This window comes from Triturus cristatus, chromosome 12 (assembly GCF_964204655.1).
Source record: "Triturus cristatus chromosome 12, aTriCri1.1, whole genome shotgun sequence".
Taxonomy (NCBI): Eukaryota; Metazoa; Chordata; class Amphibia; order Caudata; family Salamandridae; genus Triturus; species Triturus cristatus.
In genome coordinates, this window is record NC_140595.1 from 199,838,438 (window position 1) to 199,865,339 (window position 26,902).

Consider the following 26,902-nt stretch of genomic DNA (forward strand, 5'->3'; position numbering starts at 1 on the left):
GGGCCTATGTTCCTTCCTTAAACCACACAAACTCCAAATTGGCAAACCCTAGCCACATGTCAGCCCCTGATAAATGGTACCCTAGGTACCCAGGGCCTTGTGGCCAGGGAAGGCCTCTAAGGGCTGCAGCACTCATTGTGCCACCCTCAGAGGCCCTGTACCCTTACACACACACACTGCCTTGCAGGCTGAGTGTCTGGGTGCAGGACAAAACAAAGAGTCGACATGGCACACATCTCTGTGTGCCATGCCCATCACCTACACTGCCAAGGCATATGTCAGTCACCCCTCTGGCTGGGTGCCTTACGCCTATGGTGTGGGCACAGGAGCAGGAGCCCTGTGCCCCTACAGGACCCGGGTCCATTCCTGGGCACTGTAAGTGCAGTGCTGCCATTTAAGAGTACATGGTGCTGAGAGCTCGTCAAACACGAGCTCCACAGCACCATAATGGCAACATTGAAGACTGGGAAGTTTGGTATCAAACTTCTCAGCACATTAAACCCACACTGATGCCAGTGTGGGATTTAATGTACTAAGCACCCCAGAGGGCATCTGAGAGATGCCCCCTCACAGCTAACCTACAATCCACGTCTGCTCTGAGGCTGCACAGGCTGCCACACAGCAGACACGTTGCTGGACCCCTGGGTGGGAGAGCCCCTGCTCTCCCGGGCCTGCAACAATGCACATCCTGGGTGAGGTGAGAAATCTCCTCCCCCAGGATGAGCAAAGGGAAGCTTCAAAGGCATACCGCCATTTGGAGTTTCCCCAGGCCACTGCAACCCCCCACTCTGGCGGGAAGCTTGGCCGGAAACCCCATACAAGGACAGGGGATGTGCCAGCCTGCCCACCCCACCCCTCAGGTGGGGGAGGCGAGGTGAAACACCTCTCCGGGCTCTCGCCATCTTGAAGATGGGAGGCCCTACCCTATCAGGATTAGGCTACTGCCCCCCTCCCACAGGAGAGAGGCAGGATAGGGGGTTTACCCACCCCAGGACAGGGACCCATTGGTCCCTGGCCTTCACCTACCTGTAACGCCCCTAAATTTAGTATTTAGGGGCACCCTGAACCTTCCTCCCTCAGATTCCAGATAGAAATTTACAATAAGAGCAAGAAGAACAAAGACCTGCCCTGCAGCTGCTAAAAAGAGAAGAAGACACCAACTGCTTAGGCCCCAGCCCTACCGGCCTGTCGACTCTCGAACCTGCACCAGCGCGGCATCTCTCGTGGCCAGCAACCTCACCAACCCCGGAGGACCCGGCTACCTTTTGGCTCTAAGCCCCTGGGACTCCCATGAGTAGAGGCTCTACTCAAGAAACCTATTTTTAACCCCTGGCAGCAGCCCGGAACCGCGGACCCAACACACTCTGCACCAGCCAAGCCTGGCCAGTGCCGGAGTGGGCAAAGACCCTGAGGACGACCCCACGGCGACTGTGACCCCGAGTCCGGCACCCAAGGACCCTCCTCGACATCCCGGAGGAAGCCTGCAGCCTCAGAACCAAGTGCCACCCCAACCGCGATCAACCAGAGGGTAAGATTCCCGACGTCAAAAGGCACCCCTGCACCCGGCGCCCTGCGGCCCCCTGTGCCCAATCCCGGGGTACCCACCTAACCTACAACTACCCAACTTACCTCTCGAAGTGGTGGTGGCACCTGAAACATCCTCGTCCCCGAGCCTGCAGCCTTTTTCCAAACCGGAACATTCCCATTGATTTCCATTGAGCACCCGAAGGCTCAAAAGCACCCTGCACCCAGCCGCCCGAGTGGCCCTGGCAGTGCCCTCTCTACACTAACCTACTTCCCCACTTGCCCTGAGTAAGTGACCAGGAGCCCAGCTCCCACAGCCGCGTGGCTTGCCAGACAGCAGCCACCAACCAAGGCCCCCCTATCCCTCATAGGATAACATTGGGCCTAACTCTCTCTGCACCCGGCCGTCCTGAAACCGCTGAGGGTGAACCAACTGTACCTACCTGACACTGGGGGACCCCTGAGTCCATGCCCGGAATTTCAACTCTGCCAGTCGAGTACTTACCCTTAAACCGCTAACTTCATTTTCCTCATAGGGTAACATTGACTGGCTTTTTCTTCAAAAATCTTCTAAGTGTAAACTTTTCAAAACTACAAAAAATTCACCAAAAATCAGCCAAGTGACAAAAACGAATTTACTCACCTGCTCCTAGGTGAGCTCCCAGTGCTGGATCTTGGTGCCCAGCCCTGGCCCTGAAAAGTGTTCACAACTATACTTACCTCTAACTCATTTTCCTCCCATAGGAAACCATTGTCTGCCTTTCTGTGAAATTTCTTCTAAGTGTCTATTTTTGCAAATTTGAAATATTCTTTTAAAATCGTACCATTTCTGCAAACGAAATTACTTACCTGCTTTTGATAAGGACCCCAGTCCTGGGTCTAGGTACCCAGTCCTGGATTACTAAAGTAACGATAAAGTACTCTACCTGCAATTTGAATTTCTTGCCATAGAGATCCATTGAATGTTTTCTTTGAAATATTTTCTAAGTGCTAACTTTTGAAATAGCTAAATATTATTTAAAAATCATTACAGTTATTAAGTCGACTTTCATCACTTGATTCTGAATACTGACCCCAGGCTGGTTCTAGGAGCCAGACCTGGAATTCCAAAAGTAATCTGAAAAGTAATTTATTACAAATAACCTGAATTTACCATTGAGCTCAATGCATTGTTATGTTTAGGAAATAGGATTGTTTATTGCAACCAACTGTGACTGTTTACACAAATTTATTGCTTAAGACAAAAGTATTTATATTCAACCTCTCATTCTGAGAAAGTATATTTTTACCCCCTTTGTGGTTCTAAAAATAAAACAAGCATATATTTTATATATATAAACCATTGGCCTAGAGTTCAGTTATTGAGTGTGTGAAACCATTTGCTGACTGAGTGTGTACAATAAATGCTTTACACTGTCCTCTGGTACTGCCTTACTGCTCGACCAAGCTACCACTTTTGAGAGTAAGGTCATACCTAACTTTGACCTCTATCAGCCTCTGGGGGACTGTGGACTCTGTACACCCTGTACCTATAGGGGAACAGTATATACAGAGCCACTTTCTCACAATCTGTTCTTGGCATGTAGAGCTGCAGAGTTGTACACTTAGCATAGATCGCCATCTGGTGTTGGGCCCGGATGTTTGCAGTTTGTTTTTGTTCTTTGGACAGTCTTTGGAAGTCACGAGTTCGGTGACTCCTCCTTCGGTCCGTACTGCGCATGGGCTTCGGCTCCATCCTCAGATTGTTTTTCGCCAACAGGGAAATGATGGAGCGTAGTAATAACAGTGAGAAACCCATGTGTGTTGTATCTAAATAAGATGGACTGGAACGGATACAGGTAGCCGGGGAGGCGGGTGGGCGTGTACAACTCTGCAGCTCTACATGCCAAGAACAGATGCATACTGGTAAGTAGCATATTCCGTTCGAGGCATATGAGCTGCAGATTGTACACTTAGCATAGATTATATAGCAGTACCAAACCTTAGCGGCGACCACCGGTATCCGTTGAAAAAGTGTCTTTAGTACAGCCTGGCCCACACTAGCTTGTTGCTTGGAATGCACGTCTACACAGTAATGTTTTGTGAAGGTGTGCGGTGTTGACCATGTGGCTGCTTTGCAGATGTCATCTAAGGGTATGTTCCCTAGAAAAGCCATGGAAGCCCCTAACTTTCTAGTAGAGTGGGCTTTAGGTGGAACAGATAATGTTCTTTTTGCCTTTTGATAGCAAATTTGTATGCACTTTACAATCCACCTAGCTATCCCTGATTTAGAGATGGGGTTGCCTTTATGTGGTGGAGAGAAGGAAACAAACAATTGTTTAGTCTTCCTGAAAGGTTGCGTTCTCTGTATGTAGTACAGTAAAGCCATCTTAACATCAAGTGTGTGTAAGGCCCTTTCCGCAACAGATTGAGGTTGCGAGAAAAAGACAGGTAATTCCACCGATTGAGATGGAAGGGGGAAATGACCTTGGGCAGAAACTTCGGATTTGTACGAAGTATGACCTTGCTGTGATGTATTTGTAGGAAGGGTTCCTGTATAATGAACGCTTGTATTTCACCAACCCTGTTAAGGGAAGTGATAGCTACGAGGAAAGCTGTTTTCCAGGTGAGGAACTGTAGCTCACATTTATGCATTGGTTCGAAGGGTGGACCCATTAGCCGTGTAAGAACTACATTTAGATTCCATACAGGGGAAGGTGGTGCCCTGGGAGGAAATACTCGTTTAAGGCCTTCCATAAAGGCTTTAATAGCGGGCACTCTGAACAGTGATAAATGCTGACTGTTTTGTAGATAAGCAGCAATCGCTGCTAGGTGTAGGCGTATGGATGAATATGCCAGGTTACACCTGTGAAGATGGAGCAGATAGCATATGATGTGCTGTATGGATGCATCTAAAGGGTTGATTGTATTGTTACGGCAGTAAACTACAAATCTCTTCCACTTTGCGGCATAGCATGCTCGAGTGGTAGGACGTCTGGCTTCCTTGATAATGTTCATGCAATCAGGGGAAAGGTTAAGGTACCCAAATTCTAAGATTTCAGGAGCCAGATCGCAAGGTTGAGCTGAGCTGGGTCCGGGTGCCTGATTTCTCCATGGTTCTGAGTTAGGAGGCATGGGGTGAGGTGCAGTTTTTGATGTGGTACCACCGAGAGCTGTAGTAGTGTGGTGTACCATGGCTGCCTGGCCCATGTTGGAGCTACCAGAATGAGTGTGAGGGAGTGCTGCTGTAGCTTCCTTACCACTAATGGAATTAGCGGGAGAGGTGGAAAGGCGTATGCAAATTTGCCTGACCAGTTCATCCATATCGCATTGCCCTTGGACAATGGGTGTGGGTATCTGGCGGCGAAGCTTGGGCATTTTTTGTTTTCGTGGGTGGCGAAGAGGTCTATGTGAGGATGCCCCCACTTTTGGAAGAATGGGTGAAGGACCTGTGGATGCAGTTCCCATTCGTGCAGTTGTTGCGTTTGTCTGCTGAGCAGATCTGCCATGGTGTTTTGTACGCCTGGAACATGCTGTGCCAGGAGAAAGATGTTTTGAGGAATTGCCCATCTCCATATGCTCTGGGCTAAGCAGGAGAGCTGGGGAGAGTGTTCCCCCCCGTGTTTTTGGATACAATACATTGCAGTCATATTTTCTGTGCGAATGAGGACTGCTTTGGCCGAGATCTGTTTTTGAAAAGATTTTAGGGCTAGAAAGATCGCCAAGAGCTCCAGATGGTTGATGTGGAGCGACTTTTGCTGTGGCGTCCATAGACCTTGCATTGTGAGGTGTAAGAGGTGCGCTCCCCAGCCGGAGAGCGATGCGTCCGCCGTTAGAATCACCTGAGGAACCGGGTCCAGGAACGGCCGCCCTTTGGAAAGGTTTGTGGTGTTCCACCACTGCAGAGAGTGATGGGTGCGGCCGTCCACCAACACCAGATCTGTCAGCTGTCCCTGGGCCTGGTTCCACTGTCATGCTAGGCACTCTTGGAGTGGACGCATGTGAAGTCTTGCATGGGGCACTATGAAAATGCAAGATGCCATCATCCCTATGAGCTTCATAAACACTCTTGCTGGAAGAGAGTGTTGAGGAAGGAATGTTTTGCGTAAGGCTTGAATGCTTGTGATTCTGGCTGAGTTTGGATAGGCAATACCCTTGGAGGTGTCTATAGTGGCCCCGAGATATTGCTTTGTGTGAGATGGTATGAGGTGGGACTTTTGGTAGTTCACCGTGAAGCCTAGCTGGTGGAGCAGTTGGATGGTGCCGTTTGTATGTTGCACACATTGGTCGTAGGACGCGGCTTTTATCAGCCAGTCGTCCAGGTAAGGGAAGACGTGAATGTGTTGACGTCTGAGGTGTGCTGCTACTACTGCTAGGCATTTGGTAAACACCCGTGGTGCGGTGGTGACCCCGAAGGGGAGAACCGTGAATTGGTAATGTTGTCCGTCCACCACGAACCTGAGGTATTTCCTGTGAGAGGGGTGTATTGGAATGTGAAAGTATGCGTCTTTCAGATCCAAGGTTGTGAGAAAGTCTCCCTGGCAGAGGAGTGGGAGGACTTGCTGTAGGGTGACCATGTGAAAATGGTCTGAATGTATGTAGGCATTTAGAGGCCGGAGGTCGAGAATGGGTCTGAGGGTCCCGTCCTTCTTTGGTATTAAGAAATATAGGGAGTAGACCCCTAGATTTTGTTGATTGACGGCGACCTGCTCTATAGCGTGTTTTTGGAGGAGTGAGAGTACCTCTTGTTTGAGCAGTGTGGAATGTTCTTGAGACATTGGACGGTGCCTTGGTGGGATATTGGGTGGGGTAGATGTTAGTTCGAGACAGTACCCTGACCGAATGATTTGGGTCACCCATTTGTCCGATGTTATGGACTCCCATACGTGGATAAAGTTTTGTAGTCTGCCCCCGACCGGAGTGGAATGGTCTGGGGGGAGCGGAGGGGAGTCATTGTGCGGGGGGGTGGCAGAACGGGTGTTGTTGGTTTTGCCCCTGCCCTTATTGTTGTTACCCCTGTAACCACCTCTCTGATTGCCCTTTGAAAAGGTATTTTGAGGAGGGGACTTGTAGGAGGTAGAGGCGTTATCGGTGGAGGAGCCTCTGCCTGTGCCACGAAAGGACGAGCGACGAAAGGAACGTTTGGAGGCTTGTGTTTGGAGTGCCCCCATAGACTTTGCTGTGTCTGTGTCTTTCTTCATCTTTTCGAGCGCTTCGTCTACCTTTGGCCCAAAGAGTGTTTCCTGGTCAAAGGGGTGATTGAGTATGGATGCCTGGACTTCAGGCTTGAACCCTGAGATCCTGAGCCAGGCGTGGCGACGAAGCAGGACACTGGTATTTATGGCCCTAGAAGCAGTGTCGGCTGCATCGAGGGCACACTTGATGGAGGTGTTTGTAATTAGTTTACCCTCCTGTATCAGGTCATGAGCCTTGTGCTTGTATTTTTCTGGAAGGTGCTGCATAAGAGCCTCTAGTTCGTCATAGTGTGCTCTATCATATCGCGCAAGCAGTGCTTGTGTGTTTGCAATGTGCCACATGTTTGCAGCTTGGGAGGCGGTGCGTTTACCAGACGCGTCCAGAAGTTTAGATTCTTTGTCTGGCGGTGGGGCATCTCCTGAGGATTGGGAGTTAGCCCGCTTTCTAGCTGTGGAGACAACTAGGGAATCTAGGGGAGCAGGGCCCTTGATGTAAGCAGGGTCTGTGGGTGCCGCCTTATACTTCTTCTCTATTCTAGGGTTCAGTACTCTGGCTCTGACAGGGTCTTTGAACACCTCTGTAGCGTGCTTGGTGACACCCTTAAGCATGGGTAAAATGGAAGTGGATTTGTCTTGTATATCAAATGTATCCAGTAGGAAGTCTTCTTCTACTGGTTCACTGTGCATGTCCACCCCATGGTAGTGTGCTGCTCTCTGCACTAAATGGTGAAACCCTAAGGAGTCCTCTGGAGGAGACGGTCTTGATGGGTATAGGTCGTCCTGAGGTACATTGGGTATATCAGGGTTATTGTAATCCTCCCATGGATCTGGGGTCCCTGGTGGAGTGGGATCCATTGGGGCGTCCGCCGGGTAATTGTCCGGATCCCCATCATCCGGATCTGGGGATGGGGTCGGATCGTAGTGAGGTACAGGTGGCGGAGACCTGTGAGGTGGAGGCGGTGGAGGAGGTGGAGGGGGTAGGGGAGGCGGTGGTGGGGAGGGCACTCTGAGGGGAGAAGTAGCAGAGTCCATCCTTTTGGGTGGAGGAGGAGGAGCCGGAGCATCAAGGCGTCTTTTCTTGGTAGTTAAAGTCAAAAGCCCAGTCTTTGGATCTTTGGACAAAGTCTTTTGTAAAGGGTCTGGTGTAAACAGAGCCAATGGTGTCGAGTCGTCTGTCGGCACCGGTGATTTCGGAACCGGGGGTTTCGATGGTCTGTGTGCGCCATGCTTTTTTGAGGTCTCCGGGTGTTTCGGCGTCGAATGATGTTTCGGCGCCGGAGCATCGGTGCCGACAGATTTGTGTTTGTGTTTGGTCGGCACCGAGTGTCCAGGCTTCGGCACCGGTGGTTTCGGAGTCGAGCTGGATTTTGCAGTCTTCGGTGCCGGATGCTGTTTTTCGGCACCGGGTGTCGGCTGGCTCGATCCCGAGCTGCCATGAGACTTTGGGAGCTTCGACACCGGGCCCGAAGGTGGGGTGATCGAAGTTTTGGTTTTGCCCAGGCCGGCAGGCGAGGGAGTAACCTGAGTCTCTTTGGTTTTCGGCGTGGGGGTGGGAGGGGGCATAGTACTCACGGCCCGCTGCGCTGGTGTAATGTCCCCCACGTCGGAGTCGTCGGCCTCGGAAGCGCCGACGACGTCTTCCTCCTGCTCGGTGTGTGTTTGCCCCGAAGCTTCGGCGTCGTCTCCGAAGATGTCCGGTGGAGCTGCAGAGGATGAGTGCGCCATGGTGCGTCGAGCTCTTCGATCTCGGATGGTCTTCTTCGATCGAAAAGACTTGCAGGCGGGGCAGTCTCTTGCCTCGTGTTCCGGAGAGAGGCAAAGGTTACACACCTGATGGAGGTCGGTGTGGGGAAATTTAGACCCACATTTTGGGCACTTTTTTGAACGGAGTCCTTTCCATCGGCCGGGACCGGAGTCGCGGAGGGCCCGAAGGCCGGTGTCGATGTACGGGATGGAGAAAGTGCCGCTTCGAGAGATGAAGATGATGAAGGAACTCGAAGAATCGAGGATTTTCCGTCGAGGCTGGAACCGTAGAAGTTCGAAGCCGGAGCACGAAGTATCACATCCGAGCCAGATGGCGGAAAAAAACAATCTGAGGATGGAGCCGAAGCCCATGCGCAGTACGGACCGAAGGAGGAGTCACCAAACTCGTGACTTCCAAAGACTGTCCAAGAAGAAAAACAAACTGCAAACATCCGGGCCCAACACCAGATGGCGACCTATGCTAAGTGTACAATCTGCAGCTCATATGCCTCGAACAGATATTTTCATAATTTTTACGGTGTAGAGTCGTTTTTGGAACGGATGCACGCATGGTTATTGTTTGGGTATGTCGTATGCTTAGCACGGAGCCTGATTCCTGACCACTCGAGCCAAGCTACCACAGTGTGTCCGGAAGACCACCACCACCCTTTCAGAGTGGGAGTGTGGTTTTCCAACATTAATTGGTGTTCAGTGGTGGGATAGAGCTGTGCCTACGTATACTCAACAATAACTGTGGGTAGTCCATAGGCCTACACCGGGAGTTTTCTCAAAGCGGCCTTCCTAATTGTGGGTTTTTGTTTTTTCCAAATTTACTCTGGTGGTGGGAGGAGGTATTATTAAAGGTACCCCCTGCATAGTTACTGCACAAAACCTGTCCTCTAACCTGAGTGGGCGAGATGGAGTTTGTACTAGAAAATCTAGAAACGTACACTGTGGCCCAACTCAGGGAGTTTTGCCAGCGGGAGGGGGTGTATTGTCCCCCAGGAGCAAAGAAGGGTGCACTCCAAACCAGCTTAAGGGCTTGGGGGGAGGCACGCCGAGAAAGCAAGGCTGAGGAGGAGGACAGGGATAGAGAGCCCGACAGTGAGGGAGCTGGTTTGTACCAACCTGAGGTGGGGAACCGGTCAGCGGGGCCCAGGACACTTTCCAGGAAGGGCAGCAGTGCCTCTAGCGGTGGCTTGTCTAAAGTGGAGTTAACAGACCGGAGGGAGAAAAGACAGCTCACATGGGACTTAGCAAGGCTGGAGAAAGAGATGGAGGAGAGAAGGATGGCGCACGAGCTTCAGATGAAGGAGTTGGAGCTGCGTGCCCTCAAGATGAGTGTGTCCAGCGAGGACACTGGTGGCAGCATACCGGAAGCTCCACAGGAGCTAGAAGTTTATTTACCCCAGGATGACATCACCAGGGTGTCTGAAGAGGCATTGGGGTGGGAACCTGAAGGGGGTAGTGCAGGGATCTCCCAACCCAGCGAGGTGAGAGAAGTGGCAGATAGCCCAGCTAGGTCCCAGGGAGAGAGGGTTGTAGGGCCTCACGACCTATCTGTAGGAAGGCGTGAGACGGGGAGGTGTCCCGAGGTGCCCCAACCGAAGTCTCAGGGCCTGGAGAGTTCCGCAAGGGAGCCCCAGGTTGGGAGCCTAGGCTGTCCCGATGTGCCCTCCAGTGCAGGGGAGCCCCTAGTGTCAGGAGGACCCAGGGTAACTGTAACCAGCGCGCCTGAGGTTCTGGGGTTGGCCCAGTTTCAGGGTTTAGGTCCTGGGCTGGGATGCCAGGCTCAGGGGTTGCCTGACCTGGCGGGTGGGGCCTCTGTTAACCGGGTCCCCCCGAAATTGACTTCCAGGGGTACTTTTCCCGTTAGGAGGGTGCTGAAATCTGGAAGGGGGTGCAGAGGGAGGAAGGTCTCGCCTCGGGCACTGACTCAGCCTAAGGGTTTAGACCCTAGGTTGAAGGATCAGTTGAGGGGTCAAGGCCCTAGACTGAGGAGGAAGTGTTGGTCTGAGGGTGCCTCGCAGGGTAGGGTGAGGAACCCCAGAAGGAGAGTTAGGGGGAGGAGAGCCTCGCCCCTGAAGGCTGGTCAGCCTAAGGGTGTGAACCCCAGGAGGAAGGACCAGAGGCAGTTTAGGACTGCAAGGAGGAGGACCGGAGTGGTCAACGGGCACTACAGGCCTGGGGCTACTGCCCCCCACTCCGCGAGATCACCCGGGCCAGAGACATCTGGACGGCCCAGGGGCCGGTCCTGGCCACAACTAGCTAGGGAGCCCCAGTGGGGTGGTTTTGTTGGTCCAGGGAGGTTCGTTAGGGAACCATTGGGTTCCAGAGCGGAGGAGAACTTGCGGGTGCTCCTGCCGTTGCGGGCCTGCGTCCACCTTTTCTCGCCCCAAGCAGGGAAGACCATCAAGGCATTGATCGGTCTACCCTGGCTTTTGGCTGGAAGGGGGTTATGTAGGACTTGGCCCTTTTTCCCTCATTTGTTTTCGTTTTTGTAGTATTGATGCAGATTCAGGGAGCCATTTTAGCTACCCCTGAAACTTCTGTCTGAGGGCCTGGAGCACAAAATGGTGGCCACCTGTGACATCACCAGCATCCACTGGAACCTGCTAGCACCTTCCAGAACATTCCAGAACCCTGTGACAGTTGGAGGCGGTTTAGAATGTTGGGAAGCTAAGACAGAGAGTTGGCAGTTGGAGCTGGCAGTTGGCACCTGACTGGTGAAGAGTGAGCAGCAGAAACTTGAAGGAGGAAGGAGTGAAGCAGCAGGGGTGGAAACTTGTGCCTGGAGTGGGGTCCATAAACCCACCCTTGATACTAGTCCCTACTGACTGAGCCCAGCCTGGAGCCCTGTGTGGGAAGAAGTAAGAAAAACCATCCTAAGGACCTGGACAGCAGGAACAGGCCTTAGAAACAGAGAACCGCAAGATCCTGACCTGGAAACTGGTTTCCCTGGAGTCCGACGTCGAGTAGCCTGAGACCGGGAGCCCGAGGTGGAGAAGCGGCGCCGACTGGAAAGCGGACGTCGTACCCGGAGCCGCCAGAGGTCGAGAGAGGGCGCCGTCAGAGGTCGTGAGGAATACCAGAGGTCGAGGAGGAAGTCACCCGAGGTCGAGTGAGCGGCGTCATCGGAGGAGTGAAGTCCGCCCTCCGGAGTCGCCGGAAACCGAGGTGAGGTGTACCGGAGGTCGGGAGTGAGGATCGCACTCCGGAGTCGCCGGAACCTGAGAGAATCGTGCCGGAGGTCGGGAGTGAGGATCGCACTCCGGAGCCGCCGGAAGTCGACCGAGTCAAGGCCGGCCGACGTCATCGAATCCGAGGTCGCCATCGGACCGGAGCCGCCCGAAGTCGACATCGAGTAAAGACTGCCCGACGCCATCGAATCGGAGGTCGAGATCGAGCCGAGGCCGCCGACATCGATCCGGAACCGCCTACCGGCGTCGTCAGGAACTGACATTGTGCCGAGGCCGCCGACATCGAACCGGAACCGCCTCACGGCGTCGACACGACTCCAGCGGTGTCAGAGCATCAGAAAAAGGGCAGTAAGTGGAGTAGAGGGCGCCTAAGGCCCTGTGGAGACCTGAGAGACTGCTCTAAGGGGCTAGGGAGGTGCTGGAACCAACCTGACTGTGCCAGGGGTGAGCTGGGACTAATCTAGAGAGGTTGTGTGGAGAGAGAGAGCCAGGTCTCTGGTATTCCCCCCTTGATCTACCTCAGTTTAGGCCTCCGCCTTGTCCAAGCCAGGGAGTAGACACCCTCAAGCCTTCCACATCCCCACAAGCTGTGCCTGGGCCAAATCAGCCCTTAGGAATTCAAATGTGATCTGATTCTATGAGTGTCACTGTCAGCTTTTAAGTATTTATTAGGGGCACTGTATTTATTGTATTTAACCTATTTATTACTTCACTGTATTTATTGGTCCACAGTATTTATTGATGCACAATATTTATTGGTTTACAGTATTTATTGCCTCAGAATATTTAATTGCCTGTATGTATTGCACTTATATTTATGCCTTCATTAGTTATGATCACCCCTATTTATTGAATCATTAAGCCAGTATTTATTTGACCTGCACTATCTAAAAAGTTTGTATATTGTGATTGTTATTTATTTATCCAATCAGCAACTGAGAGAAAAAGAAGATAAAGAAAGATATTTTCATAATTTTTACGGTGTAGAGTCGTTTTTGGAACGGATGCACGCATGGTTATTGTTTGGGTATGTCGTATGCTTAGCACGGAGCCTGATTCCTGACCACTCGAGCCAAGCTACCACAGTGTGTCCGGAAGACCACCACCACCCTTTCAGAGTGGGAGTGTGGTTTTCCAACAGGAGACAACTAGGGAATCTAAGGGAGCAGGGCCCTTAATGTATGTAGGGTCTGTGGGTGCTGCCTTATACTTTTTTTCTATTCTAGGGTTCAATACCCTGGCCCTGACAGGGTCTTTGAACACCTCTGCAGCATGCTTGGTGACACCTTTAAGCATGGGCAAGATAGCTGTGGACTTATCCTGATTGTCAAATGTATCCAGTAAGAAGTCGTCTTCCACTGGTTCACTATGCATTTCCACCCCATGGTAGTGTGCTGCTCTCTGCACTAAGTGGTGAAACCCTAAGGAGTCCTCTGGGGGAGACGGCCTGGATGGGTATAGGTCGTCCTGAGGCACATCCGGTATGTCAGGGTTTTGATAGTCTTCCCATGGGTCTGGGGTCCCCGGTGGAGTGGGGTCCATTGGGGCGTCCGCCGGGTCATAATCTGGATCCCCGTAATCCGGATCTGGGGTCGGGGAATGATGATGCAAGGGTGGCGGAGACCTGGGAGGGGGTGGAGGAGGGGGAGGAGGAGGTAGTGGGGAGGGCACTCTGAGAGGAGAAGTAGCAGAGTCCTTCCGCTTGGGCGGTGGAGGAGGAGCCGGTGTGTCAAGACGTCTTTTCTTGACAACTAAAGTCAATAGCCCAGTCTTTGGATCCTTAAACAAAGTCTTTTGCAAAGGGTATGGTGTAAAGAGGTCCAGTGGCACCGAATCGTCCGCTGGCGCCGATGTTTTCGGAGCCGAGGATTTTGATGGTTTCTCTGCGCCATGCTTTTTTGGAACCTCCGTTTTTTTCGGCGTCGAAGTAGTTTTCGGCGCCGGAGCGTCGGTGCCGAGGGATTTGTGTTTTGTCGGCACCAAGAGACCAGGCTTCGGCACCGGTGGCTTCGGAGTCGAGCTGGGCGTCACTTTCTTCGGTGCCGGACGGTGTTTTTCGGCACCAGGCGTCGGCTGGCTCGAGCCCGAGCTGCCGTGAGACTTCTGAGGCTTCGACACCGGGCTCGAAGGTGGGGTGATAGAAGCTGTGTGCTTGGTTTTACCCAGGCCTGCAGGCGAGGGTGTAACCTGAGTCTCTTTGGTTTTGGGTGCGGGGGTGGGAGGGGGTACAGCACTCACGACCCGCTGCGCCGGTGTGATGTCCTCCACGTCGGAGTCGTCGGCCTCGGAAGCGCTGACGACGTCTTCCTCCTGCTCGGTGCGTAGTTGCCCCGAAGCTGCGGCGTCGTCTCCGAAGATGTCCGGTGGAGCTGTGATTGATGAGTGCACCATGGTGCGTCGAGCTCTTCGATCCCGGATGGTCTTTTTTGATCGAAAAGACTTACAGGCGGGGCAGTCTCTAGCCTCGTGTTCTGGAGAGAGGCAAAGGTTACACACCTGATGGAGGTCGGTGTGGGGAAATTTAGACCCACATTTTGGGCACTTTTTGAACGGAGTCCTTTCCATCGGCCGGGACCGGAGTCGAGGATGGCCCGAAGGCCGGTGCCGATGTGCGGAATGGAGAAAAGTGCCGCTTCGAGAGATGAAGATAGATGAAGAAACTCGAAGAACGAGGATTTTCCGTCGAGGCTGGAACCGTAGAAGTTCGAAGCCGGAGCACGAAGTATCACATCCGAGCCCGATGGCGGAAAAAAACAATCTGAGGATGGAGCCGAAGCCCATGCGCAGTACGGACCGAAGGAGGAGTCACCGAACTCGTGACTTCCGAAGACTGCCCAAAGAACAAAAACAAACTGCAAACATCCGGGCCCAACACCAGATGGCGATCTATGCTAAGTGTACAATCTGCAGCTCATATGCCTCGAACATGTCTCTCCGCCAGTGCTCATTAAAGCTCGCGCTTCAGACCCTGGGTTAAAATAAATGTACATATCCAACTAGTCAAATTCATTAATAGCAAAAAGTCCTTCTCCTACATTTACAGAGATCAGGAAAGAATATAAGAAAGCTATTAGGGAGGCAAAATGTGTAAGGAACAAGGAAGATTGGATTGAAATTATACAAGCCTAAAAAAAAAGAAAAAAAAAAAAAAAAAAAAATCAAAAAACAACAAACCCCTGTGGGCCCTGATCAATCAGTTAGAGCATGGCTCCACCTGGTCTGCTGGCAATAATGTCTCGCAACAAACCTGGCTTGCTCATACTGGATTATATCGCAGCAACAAATCGGTACTGGTGGAGTATAAAAAAGATGGATGTCCCAGCTCTTGTCATCCCTTAAGTCGCAGTGTACGAAAGTGCCCCTTTTTGAATGGTTCATCTGGCATATTATAGCACATGGGTGTCTGGATGGTGTTACTCCACCTGATTATTTTGTTCAGCCGGAGAAGTGGTTTAACCACTTCACTATGCTCTATGATAAAGGAGCCACTATGCTCTATGATAAAGGAGAAGTTATCTTTCCTGTGCAGGGTACAGACAGACCTATTGCCAACTTACTGACGATAACAGTGGTGGCCCTCTTTTTAGCTTGGATGATACTCTTAAGGCTATAGATCGATTAAAAAACGGCGAAAGCCCCAAGGCCTGATCGGATACCTGGCGACCTGTACGAGTCTGAGCCGCTTGTATGGGCCCCTTCTATAAACCTTCTGTCCAATGCGGATGTGGGAGGAATACCTAAAACTTGAAGAGGGGGGAAATTATTACCATACACAAGAAAGGAGATGCCTCGATCCCATCAAACTACAGACCGATTCGCCTTTTAGACAACTTGCAAAAACTTTTTGCTAGGCAAGTCTTGGATAAATTGTTAACATGGATGTAGGATAACAAGATTATGCCCCCCCTATCAAGCTGGCTTCCGTATTAAAACAAGCACGTGACCAGTTGTTCGGGTTGAATATGCTACTTACCAGTATGCATCTGTTCTTGGCATGTAGGGCTGCTGACATTCATATCTGTGCATAGATCGCCGCCTAGTGTTGGGTCCGGATGTTTGCACGTTGTTGTCCTGGAAGAGTCTTCGAAGTATCCTGAGATAGGTGACTGCTCCCCTGGACCACAGTGCGCATGGGCATCCTCTCCATCCTCAGATTGTTTTTCGCCATTGTGGCAGTGATGGAGTAGATACAGAAAGTGATGACCATGCTATACAGTAATTCTGAGAGCTGCAGCTGCTACAGGCGCCGGGGAGGAGGGTGGGCAATATGAATGTCAGCAGCCCTACATGCCAAGAACAGATGCATACTGGTAAGTAGCATATTCAGTTCGAGGCATGTGGGCTGCTGAATTCATATCTGTGCATAGAATACATAGCAGTACCTCCTATTAGCGGCGGCCACCAGTGCCAGCTGCAGCGGTCTGAAAAAGAGTTTTGAGAACAGCCTGTCCTACAGCTGCCTGCTGTTTTGAGTGTACATCTACACAATAGTGTTTGGTAAATGTATGTATAGTGGACCATGTGGCTGCTCTACATATATCCTGTAAAGGAATGTTTCCCAGGAAAGCCATGGATGCCCCTAACTTACGTGTTGAGTGGGCTCGTGGGGGAATCGTTAATGTGCGTTTAGCCTTTTGATAGCAGATTTGAATACATTTAACGATCCATCTGGCTATACCTGCTTTGGAGATGGCGTTGCCTTTGTGTTGTGGAGAAAAGGCAACGAAAAGTTGTTTTGTCGTCCTAAAGTCTTTAGTTCTGTCTATATAGTACATGAGGGCTCTTTTGACATCTAGTGTATGGAGCATTCTTTCAGCGACATTTTGTGGATTCTGAAAGAAAACAGGCAGTTCAATAGTTTGATTCATGTGGAACTGCGATATTACTTTAGGCATGAATTTGGGGTTGGTGCGTAGTACGACCCTGTTTGCGTGAACCTGTATGAATGGCTCCTGAATGGTTAGTGCCTGGAGTTCACTAACTCTTCTTAACGAAGTGATTGCCACTAGGAAAGCTACTTTCCAGGTGAGGAATTGAATCTCACATGAGTGGAGAGGTTCGAAGGGTGGACCCATCAGTCGGGTGAGGACCAAGTTGAGGTTCCACACCGGTGCTGGTGGGTGTCTTGGGGGAATTACTCGTTTAAGTCCCTCCAAGAAGGCTTTGATGGCAGGCACTCGGAATAAAGAGAGGTGCTGCCTGTTTTGGAGATAGGCTGCTATTGCGGTCAAATGGATACGTATTGAGGTATATGCCAGATTGCATCGGTATAGGTGTAAGAGGTAACAGATTATGTTTTGAATGGATGCGTCTAGCGGGTTAATGTCATTGTTGTTGCAATAAATGACAAACCTTTTCCATTTAGCTGCATAGCAAGCTCTGGTAGTGGGTCTCCTGGCCTCCTTAATGATCTCCATACAGTCAGGTGGCAGGTTTAGGTAGCCAAACTCTAAGACTTCAGGAGCCAGATTGCTAGGTTCAGCTGTTGCGGATCTGGGTGCTGAATTTCACCATGGTTCTGCGTTAAGAGTGCAGGTTTGATCCGCAGCCTTTGATGCGGCACCACGGAAAGTTCTAGAAAGGTGGTGTACCACGGCTGGCGCGCCCATGTGGGAGCAACTAGGATGAGTGTCAGTGAGTGCTGTCGCAGTTTGCGTGCCACCAGCGGTATTAATGGCGCTGGGGGAAAAGCGTACGCATATCTGCCGGACCAGTTCATCCATATCGCATTGCCCTGCGACTGTGGATGTGGGAACCTGGCGGCAAAGCTTTGGCATTTTGCGTTTTCGTTTGTGGCGAATAGGTCTATCTCTGGATGACCCCACTGTTGGAAGTACGGTTGGAGTACTGACGGGTGTAGCTCCCACTCGTGCATCTGGTGGCTGTGTCTGCTGAGCATATCCGCCATCTGGTTGTCCTTGCCGGGGAGGTGTTCCGCCATGAGGAATATGTTCCTCTGAATGGCCCACTTCCACATGCTCTGAGCCAGATGAGACAACTGTGGAGAGTGTGTTCCTCCCTGCTTCTGTATGTAGTACATGGCAGTCATGTTGTCCGTCCGGATCAACACGACTTTGTTGCACAAGTGTACCTTGAATGCTTTCATTGCCAGGAAGATTGCCATGAGTTCTAGAAGGTTGATGTGCATCTTCCTTTGTTGTATTGTCCATAGTCCCTGCACTGTGTAATTGAGTCCATGAGCTCCCCATCCCTGGAGAGACGCGTCCGCCGTCAGTATTATTTGTGGAACAGGCTCTTGGAACGGTCGGCCCTTGCAAAGGTTTTGTGGATTCCACCAATGCAGAGAGTTGTATGCCCGACCGCTCACCAACACTAGGTCTTTTAATTGCCCGTGAGCCTGATTCCATTGACGTGCCAAGCACTCCTGAAGCGGGCGCATATGTAGTCTCGCGTGCGGGACTATGAAAATGCAGGAGGCCATCATGCCTATCAACTGCATGAACACTCGCGCAGGAAGGGAGTGTTGAGGTTTGAACTTTGAGATCAGCATTTTCATGCTGTTGATCCTCACTAAATTTGGCTGAGCTGTGGCTGCCAGAGTGTCTATGGTCGCACCTAGGTACTGTTGTACGTGTGCGGGTTGGAGATGTGATTTTGGTTAATTTAGTGAGAATCCCAGACTGTGAAGGAGGTGAATGGTGAGGGACATGTGGCTGGCACATTGTTGGGCTGACTTTGCCTGAACAAGCCAGTCGTCCAGGTAAGGGTAGACGTGAATGTGTTGTCTCCGTAGATGTGCAGCCACTGTAGCTAGGCACTTGGTGAAAACTCTGGGTGCTGTTGTCACACCGAAGGGGAGGACTTTGAATTGGTAGTGCTGCCCCTGAATAGTGAACCAGAGATATTTTCTGTGTGACGGGTGTATGGGTATGTGGAAGTACGCATCTTTGAGGTCTAGTGTGGCTAGGAAGTCTCCCTGTCTGAGCAGCGGGAGAACCTGCTGTAGGGTGAGCATATGGAAATGCTCTGAGAGAATGTAGTGGTTGAGGGGTCTCAGGTCTAGTATAGGTCTGAGTGACCCGTCCTTCGGTATTAAAAAGTACAGAGAGTACACCCCTGTCCCTTGCTGGTGGACGGGCACGACCTCTATTGCACCTTTTTGCAGCATACTTAGCACTTCCTGCTGCAATAATGCTAAGTGCTCTGAGGACATAGGACGGTGCTTTGGCGGTATTGTGGGTGGAGTGGAGGTTAATTCGAGACAGTAACCGTGTTGGATAACATCCCTGACCCACCTGTCCGTGGTGATGGTATTCCACGTGGACAGGAACCGCTGGAGTCTCCCCCCGACAGGTGTTATGTGGTCGGGGGGGAAGGGAGAGGGCGTCACTGTTTGTTCTTGAGTGAGGACCTGGTGTTGCCGTAACCGCGTCCTCTGCCCTTGGTGCTGGAGCCACGATATCCACCTCTGGTGTTTTTATCGTAGGTACTCTGTGTGCCCCCTTTATTGTATGTTTGCTGTGACCCCTGTCCTCTAGCCGCTCCCCTATATCCGGGGCGACGAAAGGAGCCACTACGAAATGTCTGCGTTTGCAGAGCCCCCATTGACTTTGCAGTGTCTGTGTCCTTTTTGATCTTTTCTAGGGTGGTGTCAACTTCTGGTCCGAATAAGTAGTCGGGGTTGACAGGCTGATTGAGGATGTTATTTTGAACCTCAGGTTTGAATCCGGAGATTCTTAACCAAGCGTGTCGTCGTAGCATGACGCTGGTGTTTATTGCCCTTGCAGCTGTGTCGGCGGCATCCAGTGCACACTTAATGGATGCGTTTGTGAGAAGTTGTCCCTCCCTGATGAGGAGCTCCGCTGCCTCTTTGTACTCGTCTGGTAGATGTTGGAGTAGGGACTCCAACGTGTCATAGTGTGAGCGATCGTAGCGAGCCAGGAGTGCCTGTGTATTGGCAATGCGCCAGATGTTTGCTGCCTGGGCTGCAATCCTTTTGCCGGAGGTCTCCAGCACCTTGGACTCCTTGTCCGGGGGAGGAGCATCACCAGTTGTCTGCGAGTGCGCTCGTTTGCGAGCGTTAGCAACCACGATGGAGTCCAGAGGTAACTGGCCTCTAATGTACATAGGGTCCCCGGCCGCAGGCTTGTATTTTTTCTCGATCCTGGGGTTTATCACCCGTGCCCTGGTTGTTTCCTTGAAAATGTCCTTTGCTGGCTTGAGGACACCTTTTAACATGGGCAGAGTCTTTACAGTCCTCTCTGAGGAGGCGAAAGTGTCCACTAAGAAATCGTCCTCAATTGTGTCCGAGTGGAGTTGCACTCCATGATTGGCTGAGGCACGTTCAATGAGGGCATTGAAGGCAGCAGTGTCCTCTGTGGGAGATGTTTTGGCGCCATAAAGCTGCGTGTCCTGGGTATCTGTAGCGGCACCTGGGTCTGCAGGGTCATCCCAAGTTTGATCTGGGTCCTGCTGCTCCTCAGGATCTATATCCCTGGGGTAGGTGGTATCATCACCCATGTAATCCTCCATTGCGTCCGTGTCGGAGGGCGTCGGAGAAAAGGACTGGGGATCTGGATAGGAGGTGTGGAGGTGTTCATATAGAACTGGTTCCGATTCTGCTGGCAGTTTTTGCTTTAGAGGGATTCTGTAAGAGTCCAAAGCCTGGTCGGAAGTGACCTTCCACTTTCGGAGCATGAGCCTGCCGGTGTCGGCGTCGATGAATTGGGACGGTGAAGGCCCAGTAGGAGAGTGTCCAGTAGATGGGGACCTTGTCTGGGTGACACGTGTTCGGATCTCGAATAGTTTTGGCGCTGTGGACGGCGGCAAACCAAAAGTGATGTTGGTTGGTGCCGAAGGTGCCTTTTTCGGCTCGGAGCCCGACGTGGACTGGAGTGCTGCCTGTTCTTTGATACGTTGCAAGGACGCTGCAACTTGTCGCACCGAGAACGCCGAAGGTTCTGTAAAGGTAGGCGTGGACTTCTTCGGAGCCACAGGGTCATCGAGTCGAGGAGAGGTAGTAGCGGTCGACGGCGTCGATGACTGGACCATAGTCGCTGCCTTCGAAGTGGATTCCGATGGAGCGGCCATTTTAACCTTGGTGGTCGGGGCCGATTGCTTCGGTGCCGGGGGCCGAGGCGCTTTGGTGGTACCGATGGCCTTCCTTTTTGGATCGGTGCCGACATCCGCTGCAGCGAGTTCGGCGCCGAAATCCCCTTTGGTGCGTTCGGAGCCGATGGTTTTGGCTGGCGTCGAAGGAGTGGAGGCCTTCGAGCAGACCAGTGCCAGTTTCACTTTCGGTTTCTGTTGAACCGGTGCGACGATTGGTTTCGGTTTCGTTGAAGGGAAACCAGTCTTTTTCGATAATAATGGCTCTCGCTGGATGTTCGAGGCCGGGCCAGAGGGCGGGGCCGAAGAACTGCGGGATTGATCTCGGGTAAGGCCCGAAGGCGATCCCTCGACCGGAGCCGTAGACTGACGCACTTTAATAGCCTCCGTTTGGACGGGTAGGCCCTGCTCTTCACCAGAGCTATCTTCTTCGGCCCCGAAGGCCTCATCGTAGTCCCCTACTGTGAGAAAGTGGCTCTGTATATACTGTTCCCTAATAGGTACAGGGTGTACAGAGTCCACAGTCCCCCAGAGGCTGATAGAGGTCAAAGTTAGGTATGACCTTACTCTCAAAAGTGGTAGCTTGGTCGAGCAGTAAGGCAGTACCAGAGGACAGTGTAAAGCATTTATTGTACACACTCAGTCAGCAAATGGTTTCACACACTCAATAACTGAACTCTAGGCCAATGATTTGTATATATAAAATATATGCTTGTTTTATTTTTAGAACCACAAAGGGGGTAAAAATATACTTTCTCAGAATGAGAGGTTGAATATAAATACTTTTGTTTCAAGCAATAAATTTGTGTAAACAGTCACAGTTGGTTGCAATAAACAATCCTATTTCCTAAACATAACAATGCATTGAGCTCAATGGTAAATTCAGGTTATTTGTAATAAATTACTTTTCAGATTACTTTTGGAATTCCAGGTCTGGATCCTAGAACCAGCCTGGGGTCAGTATTCAGAATCAAGTGATGAAAGTCGACTTAATAACTGTAATGATTTTTAAATAATATTTAGCTATTTCAAAAGTTAGCACTTAGAAAATATTTCACAGAAAACATTCAATGGATCTCTATGGCAAGAAATTCAAATTGCAGGTAGAGTACTTTATCGTTACTTTAGTAATCCAGGACTGGGTGCCTAGACCCAGGACTGGGGTCCTTATCAAAAACAGGTAAGTAATTTCGTTTGCAGAAATGGTACGATTTTAAAAGAATATTTCAAATTTGCAAAAAGAGACACTTAGAAGAAATTTCACAGAAAAGCAGACAATGGTTTCCTATGGGAGAAAAATGAGTTAGAGGTAAGTATAGTTGTGAGTACTTTTCAGGGTCAGGGCTGGGCACCAAGATCCAGCACTGGGAGCTCACCCAGGAACAGGTGAGTAAATTCGTTTTTGTCACTTGGCTGATTTTTGGTGAATTTTTACAGTTTTGAAAAGTTCACACTTAGAAGATTTTTGAAGAAAAAGCCAGTCAATGTTACCCTATGAGGAAAATGAAGTTAGCGGTTTAAGGGTAAGTACTCGACTGGCAGAGTTGAAATTCCGGGCATAGACTCAGGGGTCCCCCAGTGTCAGGTAGGTACAGTTGGTTCACCCTCAGCGGTTTCAGGACGGCCGGGTGCAGAGTGAGTTAGGCCCAATGTTATCCTATGAGGGATAGGGGGGCCTTGGTTGGTGGCTGCTGTCTGGCAAGCCACGCGTCTGTGGGAGCTGGGCTCCTGGTCACTTACTCAGGGCAAGTGGGGAAGTAAGTTAGTGTAGAGAGTGCACTGCCAGGGCCACTCGGGCGGCTGGGTGCAGGGTGCTTTTGAGCCTTCGGGCGCTCAATGAAAGTCAATGGGAATGTTCCGGTTTGGAAAAAGGCTGCAGGCTCGGGGACGAGGATGTTTCCGGTGCCACCACCACTTCGAGGGGTAAGTTGGGTAGTTGTAGGTTAGGTGGGTACCCCGGGATTGGGCACAGGGGGCCGCAGGGCGCCGGGTGCAGGGGTGCCTTTTGACGTCGGGAATCTTACCCTCTGGTTGATCGCGGCTGGGGTGGCACTCGGTTCTGAGGCTGCAGGCTTCGTCCAGGATGTCGAGGGGGGTCCTTGGGTGCCGGACTCGGGGTCACAGTCGCCGTGGGGTCGTCCTCAGGGTCTTTGTCCACTCCGGCACTGGCCAGGCTTGGCTGGTGCAGAGTGTGTTGGGTCCGCGGTTCCGGGCTGCTGCCAGGAGTTAGGAATAGGTTTCTCGAGTAGAGCCTCTACTCATGGGAGTCCCAGGGAATCAGAGGTCAAAGGTAGCCAGGTCCTCCGGGGTTTTTGAGGTTGCTGGCCACAAGAGATGCCGCGCTGGAGCAGGAGCAGGTTCGAGGGTCGACAGGCCGGTAGGGCTGGGGCCAAAGCAGTTGGTGTCTTCCTCTTTTTAGCAGCTGCAGGGCAGGTCTTTTTTCTTCTTGCTCTTCTTGTAGGTTTCTATCTGGAATCTGCGGAAGGAAGGTTCAGGGGGCCCCTAAATACTAGATTTAGGGGCGTTACAGGTAGGTGAAGGCCAGGGACCAATGGGTCCTTGTCCTGGGGTGGGTACACCCCCTATCCTGCCTCTCTCCTGTGGGAGGAGGGCAGTAGCCTAATCCTGATAGGGTAGGGCCTCCCATCTTCAAGATGGCGAGAGCCCGGAGATGTGCTTCACCTCGCCTCCCCCAACCGAGGGGTGGGGTGGGCAGGCTGGCACATCCCCTGTCCTTGTATGGGGTTTCCGGCCAAGCTTCCTGCCAGAGTGGGGGGTTGCAGTGGCCTGGGGAAACTCCAACTGGCGGCATGCCTTTGAAGCTTCCCTTTGCTCATCCTGGGGGAGGAGATTTCTCACCTCACCCAGGATGTGCATTGTTGCAGGCCCGGGAGAGCAGGGGCTCTCCCACCCAGGGGTCCAGCAACGTGTCTGCTGTGTGGCAGCCTGGGCAGCCTCAGAGCAGACGTGGATTGTAGGTTAGCTGTAAGGGGGCATCTCTAAGATGCCCTCTGGGGTGCTTAGTACATTAAATCCCACACTGGCATCAGTGTGGGTTTAATGTGCTGAGAAGTTTGATACCAAACTTCCCAGTCTTCAGTGTTGCCATTATGGTGCTGTGGAGTTCGTGTTTGACGAGCTCTCAGCACCATGTACTTGTAAAAGGCAGCACTGTACTTACAGTGCCCAGGAATGGACCTGGGTACTGTAGGGGCACAGGGCTCCTGCTCCTGTGCCCACACCATAGGCATAAGGCACCCAGCCAGAGGGGTGGCTGACATATGCCTTGGCAGTATAGGTAATGGGCATGGCACACAGAGATGTGTGCCATGTCGACTCTTTGTTTTGTCCTGCACCCAGACACTCAGCCTGCAAAGGCAGTGTGTGTGTGTAAGGGTACAGGGCCTCTAAGGGTGGCACAAGGAGTGCTGCAGCCCTTAGAGGCCTTCCCTGGTCACAAGGCCCTGGGTACCTAGGGTACCATTTACCAGGGGCTGACATGTGGCCAGGGTTTGCCAATTGGGAGTTTGTGTGTTTTAAGGAAGGAACATAGGCCCTGGGCACCTGATTGGCAGGAGCCCAGGGCACAACAAGGAAAAGTGCATCAGCTATTAGGCAAAAAAAGGGGGGGTTACTGCAACAGAAACCCACTTTCTCACACCTACTTCATCGCCGGCTTCTTCCCTGTGAAAAAGCTCTTCATCTGCGTCTTCCGATCGGGAATCGTGTTCGGAAGCGGGGCTGGAGTTTATGTTTTCCACGCTTTCAACATCTTCGTCCTCGGTGCTGAAGATGTTGGTCGGGGCCGGTGCCGATTGCTGCGCTTCTAATCTCGCTGCCCGTCGATTCCAGAGAGTCTTCTTGGATCGGAATCGGGCACAGGCCATACATTTTGATTCGTCGTGATCCGGCAAGAGGCATTTGTTGCACACCGGGTGGACGTCGATATGTGGATATTTGGCGTGGCAAACAGGACACCGTTTGAATGGGGTCCTCGATTCCATCGTCGATGTAAGGTCGATGGTCGGATAATGGATCCGAAAAAACCTGAATAAGTTTGCTAAACTAGCAAGTAAGCTGTCGATACCGAGCGGGAACAGTACCGACGAAAACTAAAGGCCTTTTGGCCTTAAACTAAATTTTCCTAACTTGAGTCAAGATAAGCACATCCGAACCCAATGGCGGAAAAAACAATCTGAGGATGGAGAGGATGCCCATGCGCACTGTGGTCCAGGGGAGGAGTCACCTATCTCAGGATACTTCGAAGACTCTTCCAGGACAACAACGTGCAAACATCCGGACCCAACACTAGGCGGCGATCTATGCACAGATATGAATTCAGCAGCCCACATGCCTCGAACTTATATTACTCACCTGGAAATACGCATTATTAAACAAACAAATTGTATGTAGCTTTTGTATATCTCCGAGCTGCATTCGATCTCGTGCCCCAAGAACTGCTATGGAAAGTTTTATATATAGAAGTGCACAAATGATTCACCAGTGTTTTATGGCAAAAATACACCAATTATGCTGTTTGCGGATGAATCTCTACTTATTTCTAGGACCCCTATGGGCATCCATAAATTACTAGATGCATTTCTGGCCTTTGGCGAAGCCTGGTGTCTAGAACTAAATGTGGAGAAAACCAAGTTTATGGTATTTGGCAAAAGCAAGGGTAGAACAAGACCAGTGAAGTAGGCTGAGAAACCCCTAGAGAAGGTGGACACTTGACTACCTTGGTGTTAGGTTGACCAACACCCTGAGTTGGGATCCCCAGCTTGAGAAAAGTTATCTGACCTAATGCCATAAATCTATACCCATAATCCGATTCCACAAACAGTTCTTGACTCGGTAAATAACCCCCACTTTAGAGGTCTACCGAATGAAATCCCAAAATGCAGCACTATATGGAGCAAAGTTATGGGGCCACGTTGACATGCATAAGTTGGCGGTGAGCGAGAATATATTTGCCAGATCTCTCGTCTCCGTTCCAGCTAATACTACGCCTACCCCGTTGTACTCTGATCTTGGGATGAGGAGAATCAGAGACGTTGCCGCATTAAAACGACTGATGTATTGGCTGCATCTGTGGTCCACCCCAGACTTAAGGGAATACAGTGAATCATTGAGAGAAGTCCTAAATATGAGTGGTGCTAAACAGACTTCTTGGCTACTCTATGTTGCAACTTGGTGTAGATCCCTGGCGTTGATTAATCTTTGGGATTGTCCGGAGTGTATTCGCAAAAAAAGACATAGCCACTGTAAAAACCAAGTATTGGGTGTTTGTGACAGAATGGTATGCTTCAGGTATGCGTGCAGGACGTTTAACTACCGAGGTTTTAAGTTGTTTCCAAAGTTCGAGCCTTTTCTCGATCTGATTACACCACAATTGGCTAAAAGTATTTATGCGAGATTCCACCTGGATTGTTTGCCTTTAAGGTCTTAGCTTTTGGGCCTCCGAATCAGACTCAACTACTTGCCCAGCCTGCGGTCATGCCTTCAAGGCTGTTGAACACATCTTGTTCTTTTGCACCGAATACAGCTTACTTTGAAGGTGGTCGATTGGACCGGTTTGTCAAAATTTGGAAATTAGACATTACTGGGTTGCTCCAAGGATTTTAAAGATTGATACCCCAAATCCTTTTGCCTTTCCTGTAAACAGGTTTTTATTGAATGTGTGGTATAGGAGACAGACGTTTATGACCTAGGCTCATTGTTTTTGTACTACCAGAGATGTAACCAAGCCCAGGGCAGTTTGGATGCTGCTTTTAGAAACTGCTTAGCATGATTGCTTGATCATATCTGGCACAAAGTACTTTAACTATACGATAGTATGGTATTGTCTGTAGCTTTTTTAACTGTCTCATGGAAGTTTTAATATGTTGTTTTTATATGTGCAAACTGGGTAAGATTATTTTAGTCATTGGCTGTTTTTTATTGATTGCGTATACTTTGATGGTTTGGATTAACGGAATAAAGTTTTATGATGACAATGCATTTGTTGTGCACAGAGTAGCAATAAATGAGACAATCAATGTATAAATCCGAGACCAATTCATAAAAATAGTAATTTGGTATACTTATTTACTAAGACCACAAAAACTTTATAGAAGCAAATACGTATGAGAAAATTGGATTCTGTTGCAGTACTCCCCATTTTTTGACTGGCTTTCGATGCAACTTTGACTG

At 50.8% G+C, this 26,902-nt stretch overlaps 1 protein-coding gene across 2 annotated transcripts in view; it reads right to left on the minus strand.

Annotated features, from left to right (window-relative positions):
• The window catches only part of SF3B3 (splicing factor 3b subunit 3), a 152,371-nt gene that overhangs the window by 6,460 nt on the left and 119,009 nt on the right, over positions 1–26,902 (minus strand). The gene's annotated exons all lie outside the window — the stretch shown is intronic.